This window comes from Phocoena phocoena, chromosome 13 (genome assembly GCF_963924675.1).
Source record: "Phocoena phocoena chromosome 13, mPhoPho1.1, whole genome shotgun sequence".
NCBI classification, from domain to species: domain Eukaryota; kingdom Metazoa; phylum Chordata; class Mammalia; order Artiodactyla; family Phocoenidae; genus Phocoena; species Phocoena phocoena.
In genome coordinates, this window is record NC_089231.1 from 4106669 (window position 1) to 4115000 (window position 8332).

The following is an 8332-nucleotide window of genomic DNA, read 5'->3' on the forward strand; positions in this document are numbered from 1 at the left end:
TGTGTTTAGTCACAGGATAGCGGCCTTCTAACGCCCATTGCTTCTCCCAGAAAGATTGATTAGCGCTCATTTTTACTGTCTTCCCTGCATATACAGGGCAGAGCTGCAGTGACTCAGGCCTGCAAGCCACAAACTGGAGTCAGGAGGTGGGGAAAGGATGCCTAGCAAGAGGGTTGGTTGCAGGGAGGGGGGGGGGGGTGTCAATTTTTTTTTTTTTAAGGAATCCGCCTTTCAGAAACGACCTAACCACAAAACCATATGTGTATTCGATTCCAGGGCCTGGAAAGAAAGGCTGGGAAAACAAATGTGTCTGCAGAAACGGGACTGAAGGAGCTACTTAAGTGTTAACTAGTCTTGAAAACAGAAGGGGATCCTGGCCTGCAGCTCTCTCCCTGTCTCTCCCAAATCAGCGATTCCCAGTGAATCAATGAGGAGCCTGCCTGCAGAATTAGGCCTCATAACCAGCCTGACATCAAAACACAAAGATGTAATTATTACCCATTAAAACTGAACATGTGTGAAACTTAAAAAAAAAAAAAAACTTCCCTCTACAAGCACATAAGAATCCATCTACTGCTTTTGTATTAAACTACTAAATTATTTTTAAGAAGCAATTGCTATAGAAACAGACACACGAATTTATACATATATAAAATCTCCACGTATCCCTCAAGCCCTTGGACCACCTCAACTCTTGGGGAGATAACTCAGGGCCCTGGATTCCCAGGAGGAAAAACGGAGGCATAAATGTATTATTATCTTTGTCATCACCGCTGTAACCATCGGGAGATACCAGGTCCTGCAGCACCAGGAGGAACGGAAGGGCCGCTGCCATCTAACACTTTGAGCAGGTGTTCCACAGAACAAATGGAGAGAATGCATCCCACGCGATCTCCTCCATTCCAAATACGTCTATAAACAAATTTAGCTCAGAGGGTGATTAATTTGCAGAAACCCTTTGGGAATCAGCCAGACTCTCAGTAGTCTAATGCCTTCAGCCAGCTACTCCCAGAAATTTAGCCAAACACCACAAGCTCCGACTTCCAGAGAAGCGCCTGAGAACCTGGGGATTCGGTTACCATGCGCACAGCACCTACTGGATTTGAATGTGTTTCCATAAAAAAAGAGCAGGATGGGGGGCGGGGAGTGTCTGAGAACTCGGCTTAAACGTAGCCTCCCTAAAGCCAGCCCTTAGCATCCCCTGTTAAGTAACTCAGAAGGTGGCAGGGGGAAGAGGGACCCAGCCGGTCCTCCCACCATCCCCACGGGGCTGGGCACAGGTAGGTGTCAACGGCCTTGAACCTGAACCGGTGGAGGGGCTGGGACCATTCCTCCGCCCCATGACACCAGCTCCCAGGGACTGAGCATGGAAAAGGGGAGGAGCTGAAGAGAGACAGGAGACAAGGCTCTTTTGTGATCACCGCAGTTCCAAGTTGGTTTTCTCTGAGAGCTTTTGAGACACTCGTTTTCCCAGTTCATGAAAAGTGGGAGGCAAACACGCTCAAAAATCCCTCTCAGCATCTCCCAATTCGCCTAGATATGAGATTCCTTTTGCTTCCTTTTTCTAAAATAAACTCTTATTCTCGATTTTAAATCGACAAATAATGCCAAATAATGAGTTCAATACCTGCTGAATAAAAGTAAGGCAACTTTGCTCCGGCACAAAATAAAACACGGCAAGGTAACCCCATCCCCTGGCTCACAACCACGCAAACTGCAGCTGTAAAACACAGACCGTGTGCTGCTTCCTTTCAAGCCCCCCCCCCCATGCGCTATTTTCATAAATGTTATCAGTGTTTCGAGTGTAATTCACTGAGTACTAACAATCTGAGTTACTTCCTGGCTGACTTTGAATATTTATTAGACTGTTTATTTCCAATTACTTTCTGGAGTTACAGCAGTTTCCTTCGATTTTAAAATTTTTTTAAATATATATATTCTCAAAGTTTGGGGGGGCAGTGCAAAGAGATTTCTGCACAGCACAGTATCGCTGAGGCATGGTTTATGGTCACATTACTTGTCTGCATTTGGCTTTTCCGGATGCCAGTACCCTCCCAGGTAACAATAAAGCTTAGCAGGAAAAAACAGACATGTTTTACTGTTATTTTCATGTCGCCAAGAACTGAAGCAGCACAGGCTCTTATAGAGTATTACACAGTTTACTGCATTAATAATAGGATGGCCCACTGCTGTGACACATTCTGTACTTGAAATAAATATTAGTCACGATAGTTGCGTTTTAAATCCATATATTTTAAAGCTGTGCTGTAACAATGACACGAGCGCCAGGGATGACTTGCCAATAAGGCGTATTAACCATTTTGAAAAGAGCCTTCAGTTCAGTTCAGTGTTCAATGGTATGTCGTACCATTTCTCGCTATGAATCTTGCAGCTGGCTTTTAAAAATAGTAAAATGTAATAAATACAGGTTTCTGAAAAGTTCACATTCCCAAGTCAGAATGTATACTGACCTTCACTGCTGATTTAATTTATTTCATCATCTGATCTTGCTGAAGACACACTTTACTTTGAACTAAAAACTGAGGAGATTTTTTACAACCAAATTTTCTAAACCTCGATTCAGTCCCAGCTCATCACTCCCTCCTATATATCCACGCCTTCAAGCAAGCTTTAGAGTGGAATTTATAAGCATGTAAGTACTTGACCTATATTTACCATATGCTAATTTCCTCCAGAAAGGAACTACGGGACACACCTTTTAAAACTGCAGCTAGCAAGTTGAGGCAGAAATGCCCATATTTCCAATTTGGAAACGCACATCGGGTTCAATATGTATGGTTAACGCTGGCCCTGCTGCGAGCAGAAACACAGGCCTGGGAAGCAGTCCTGTGATGGTGGCTTGGAGGGATTCTACTTGGCTATTTTCCTGCAGAATGTGCCACAATCACGAGAATGAGGAAATCCTGGATTACATTTTGCCAGGAAAAGAGAAATGGTCAAATCTATAATGGTGCCTTTGATTCTCGACTTTTTTCCTTTAAAAACAAAAGACAGATCCTTGTCCGTGTTGGCGCAGAATTTGAGAAAAACACAATGGACAGAGAAAGAAAAAAATGTCTATCATCTCAAAAACCTGCCTACTGTTGCAGCAGCCTGTGGACGAACAACAGAAGGAGAGCCAGAAACGAGGGAAACACGAAAAGGGTTCGCAGGCGGTGGAGCCCAGAGGCCTTCCTAGGCAAGACCAAGTGAAAAGAACATCAAAGTTGGGATTCGACCTTAATGCTTGGGTTTGATTGTACTGTGAAACAATGGACTCTCTCAACAATTTAACGCTAATTAAAACAGAAATCCAATCCAGATATTCCCCAACCAGCAAATCCAAGCAGGTGACTGAAAGGAGGAAGCACCAAACCAGGGCTGAGCCCCAAACCCTCTCTAGAAACAATCCCCTTCCCCTTGCCTGACAATAACCATTAAGAATGGTAGCTGGAGGCCTGTTTATTCCAGTTGTCAGTAAACAGCTCTGTTGGGTTTTTCCAAGTACATAAGTTTAAGAATATATTTCTCCGGTGAAGTTAAAATGTAAGAAAGACTTCGTTCAGCCGCTTATCATCTATACACATTTCACTATCTTCTATGACCCCGAAGAAAACAGGCTCACGTAAAAAAACTAACCTTTTCTTTTTAAAGTCAGTGTCAACTATCGCTGTGTCCACATGTAGAGCACAGTGTTTTATACGCAGAAGGACCCTGCCTGCAAGCGTAGATTTTCGTGCTTCTGTAAGGCTCCTCTGAAAGGAAATATTAACAAACTGGATTTTAAAATGTAGCCAAATTCTTCCTTGCTCAGTTTGCTGTGAAATGCGTGTGAGGCCCCTGACTCCTGACAGTACGGAGGTTTTTACATTTCAGCACGGGTTATGTAAACAGTTGGACAGCATGGCATCAAAACAGACCCTGGGATTTGCCATTCCCCTGTATGACAAGGCACGGATTACAGGTATTTCCATGTCTACAGGTATGTGGGCAAGTGTGCTGTACACACCTCTGCGCCTATGGCATACAGGAACCACACAACACAAGGCACACTTACAGATGCATGCGACCAGGATCACGTGTGCAGAGAATGGTCACCGCATCACTTATTTCATTATTAGAAAAATTTCTAGCAAGAAGGCCTGTATCAAGTATCACTGCTCTTAAAGGGCTTTTGCATTCCCAAAGAACACTGGGTTGTTCTTGGGTTGTTTTTTTTTTTCCCCTAAAAAAGAAGTCTGCAAGAAAGAGTTCAAGAATTCTTTAAAATCCATGGCTGTATCAAAAAGCAAAGGCTCCATGGGAAAGATTACGATTATTCTACAGCAAGGAAGGCCCTGAACTACTTCGGATTTAACCTCTACTTCACCTAACTGATGTCATAACAATGGCGCTTAGTTTGTCTCAAGGACAAATGATCTCGCGAGGCTGTATACAATTCAAGGAGTGTTATCGCAACAGCAAACTGCTGTCCCCAAAATTATATTCATTGCTTTTCAAAATGTTATCAACTTAATAAATAAATACCTTCGCGGGTGAAAAATACAGTGGTGCTTTATTTTGTTTGTAAGGACATCCTCTACCAACCCTATTGATAAAACCTTAAAAAAAAATTACCTCCTACTCTTCTGCCCAGCTACACCTTTTCATTAACTATATTAAATATATCAAACATTCGAACTGATGTTTACATTTCACAACCCTGATCTCTTAGGTCAGATTCTTTCCTTCAGTACTCTTTTCCGCCAGCAGCCTACTGTTCCCCGAAATCAATACTGAGTACACTGTATCATTTAAAAAATGATTTCCACTCTTCCACCACAGCACCACAAACGTACTCACAAATATTTTCAACCTTTCTTGGCAAATCAATTTTGTCTTCGGTCATCTTAATTCTTAATATTCTCTAGCATTATCTATTTTTATTGCGGTTGTTATTCTTGAAAAAAAAAAACAAAAACAGTAAAATATCTACATGGTCACGGATGTTGGAAGCCAGCAAACAGTCCTGCCAGCAGGCAGCACTGCCTGACTTCCCTCCTGGTCAGGTAGCTCTCCGTGAGGCTCCACCTCATCCTCAAGAAAGTCCCAATAAAACGCTTTCCGCCCTTTGTCCATCGTGAACTTGAGCCTGGCGCTGGGGTAATTTACCATCTCCCTTTTATAGGCTTTTCCGAGAGGAACCAGAAAACAGTAAGGGGCCGGCATGGGTGCGGGCAGCCCAGGACGGAGGGGGGCAGGCTGACCTGGGCCGCGGCCCCCCGAGGTGTACAGGTGCTGCTACCGCCCTTGGCTAAGTGGGGCTTGTCTTGTTCACGACCTACAATGATGAACGTGTTTTCAACCATAGTCTCGTGGAAGATTGTTCTAGACCTGGCCTCTCAGGGAACATATATCCACCCTTAGCTGGGTATAGGCACATTTAATCAGCAGCTAATAACTGTACAGGAGGGGCCGCTCCCCTTCATAAATCAATGTGCAAAATTGCTAATACACTAGTTATCGATTAGCACACCAACACTCATTTCGAGGCTATAGCTAAGAACTAACAAAGTGACAAGGGTAAAGTGTTATTTCTTTCACACGTAGACAGCTGGGCTGGAAAAATGATTCCAGCAGGCAGTAATTCTTAATTGACACCTGTCAAGATTATGGCGGCAGACACAGCTGCTGCAGGAAAATTCGTCCCTCGCCCTGTTCATCTGTCAGCTTTAATACCCTTCCTATGCACATTTTTTTTTTTCCTTTGCTCTAATCTACCTAAATTGTCCTGGCTTTTGTTTGAAACCTGGGTTTTGGTAGCAGTTAATCCCTTCCTAATATCAGCCCTGTCTACGATTCAACCATCTCGCACATCCTATGGAGAAAGTCAGGGTATTGGGGTTTGATGACAAAAATGAAAAAGGTGAGGGGAGTGGGGAAAGGGAGGAAAGCATGTACCCCCAAAACCCAATGACTGTAACTGGGTAGCACACCTCTTTCAATTTTCAGTGTATTTTTAAATTTTTATATTCTTCTGGGTCTTTCCTTTTACAGCCATCGACCCAATATACATTGTCTTCCTGAGATATGTCATTATTCTGTCATCACTCTGACTGCTAGCTACCACTTGAGAATCCTCAACCTCCTTAAGCCCCTTCTTTCCACGATCCATGTAACAACACGCTGTGGTTGACGCACCCATACAGGTAGAAACACAGATGCATAATATTTTGCATGAGACACAAACGTCTTGCATTATTAAAGTTGCAGTCCAGCAAGAGAGAACAGAGCCCAACAAAGACACACCCGCACAAGGATTCCATTCTCCAAAAAAAGATGATCCAGAAGACAACTTAATGCCCCCCAAATACAAATAATCCTTATTTTCCTCTTTCTGCCCAGTAAGAAAACTGCTATAACAAATGCTTCCTTTGGTCCATAAAATAAAAAGCAGAAGAAAGGAAAAACTGGGTGCGGGGGGAGAGAAACTCGTTTTTAAGAAATCAATTCAAAATCCCAGGCAGTTTATTAAGTTTTTGTTTTCCTCGGAGGGAGTGGTGGTCGAAAGTGTTCTTTGAAAACGTGAATTCGCATCATCGATGATTATCTAGTTCTCGGGATATTTTGTTTGCAACACTGTTCACACCAGCCCCTGAGAACCAAGGAGCCTTGTGTTGGGTCCTGAGGCCTCACCCCTCGCTCAGAAAGGGAGTGAGGTCCAGACCCTGCCTTCTCCTCGGCAGCCAGACTCTTGGCAAAGCCCTGCCCAGGACTCGACTCCACAGCGGAAGCTCGCCCGGCGGAACAGATGCACTGGGGGCGAACTTTCTGCGGATGGCATTCCCTCCACATCATCAGGTAGCACAGAACTGGTTAACCTTTCCCCCCGCCTCCTCCACGGTGATGCTGGCGTTCAGGTGGAGTGAAAATGCACGGGCTGAAATGTGAACGGGGACTCAGCCCTAGGAACCGTGCCTTTCCAGAAGCACTCAAGCCAACACCACCCAGACCTCAGGGGTCTCCCGTTGCTCGCCCCCCCACCCCGGCCCACACACCCCCCTCCCCCATCCTCCGCCGACGCAGTATGCTGTCGAGTGGGCACTGCCCAGGATGAAGGTCTCAGCCCCTCTCCAGCTGCAACATGCTTCGAGGCACATTAGCGAAAAACAGCTAACAAGGTCCGCACCCACCACGTGTACCCATCAAACGACCGGAGTGCGACAGAGTGATTTCTGAAGTAATACTTCTGAACGCAAACAACACCAAAACCTCTTATAACGGAAGGAATTACAAGTCTTAGGGAGAAAACCATCTTACGTTGAAATAGTTCTAGCTACTGAACTGCATGTATATACAGAAACTTTCTGAACTTGATTCACTTTCCAGCACATTACCATAAACTCTCTTAACTTTCCACCCAAATCCAACTGCACTTATATTTGAACTGGAACAGCTCCCCATGAATTCCTCTACACAGTAAACATAACCAGCCCCTCGATAGGAAATACACGACACCGTCATTTTTTTAAGAGTAATTTTGAAGTATACTACACAGCTAGATGTTTTTAAATACATTATCATAATATTAACATAATCAGCAATGAAAGAAAATTATCCATTGTTTGCTAACAGTGAGGCTAAAGAGATGCAGTGAGTAGAAAATAAGACATGCCTACCATTAAAAAAAGATATTTCGGTCTTCATTCAAAACTGTCTCTTACTATTTTCATCACTCTGTGTGAATAAATAATAATTAACAAACTTAAATATTCAGAAACCATAAGCAGGTGGTGTGTAAATGTTTTCGTGAATGAATGATTGCGACTGACCAAACCTTCTCCCTATAGGCCCTCCCCTCCGTCCACACACACACACACACACACACACACTCCCAGCAGAACAGGGCAGCCTTAAGTAGCTGACAAAACAGTAACAAAGGAACACATGTAAATACATGCTATGGCCCCTCCCCGTGGGATTACAACCTGTGTGTAGGGGGTGAAAGGGCAGTGATTGGTCTGTACCACCCAAGATAAATTGTTTATCCAGACACCACACGTTTTCATGGAATATTTCTTGTCAATCTCATTTATAAATGAAGTTTACCTCCGAAATCTACTGAGCTCATCGAATCCCCATTTTTGATATTTTGCAATGATAGCGCTGCCCGAAGTTCATCGTTTAGTGCTTCGTGGGAGGACCAGGGGCCGTTTGAGGATCTAGCATTTTCCCTTCTCTGTGCAGTTGAGCTCCGACAATGAATCTGAAAATCCATTTCTCCAGCCTGACACAGTTGAGGTACCCGTGGCTGCAGCTTTTTCTTGAGACAAGTGTTTTTCTTTCTGTGTGC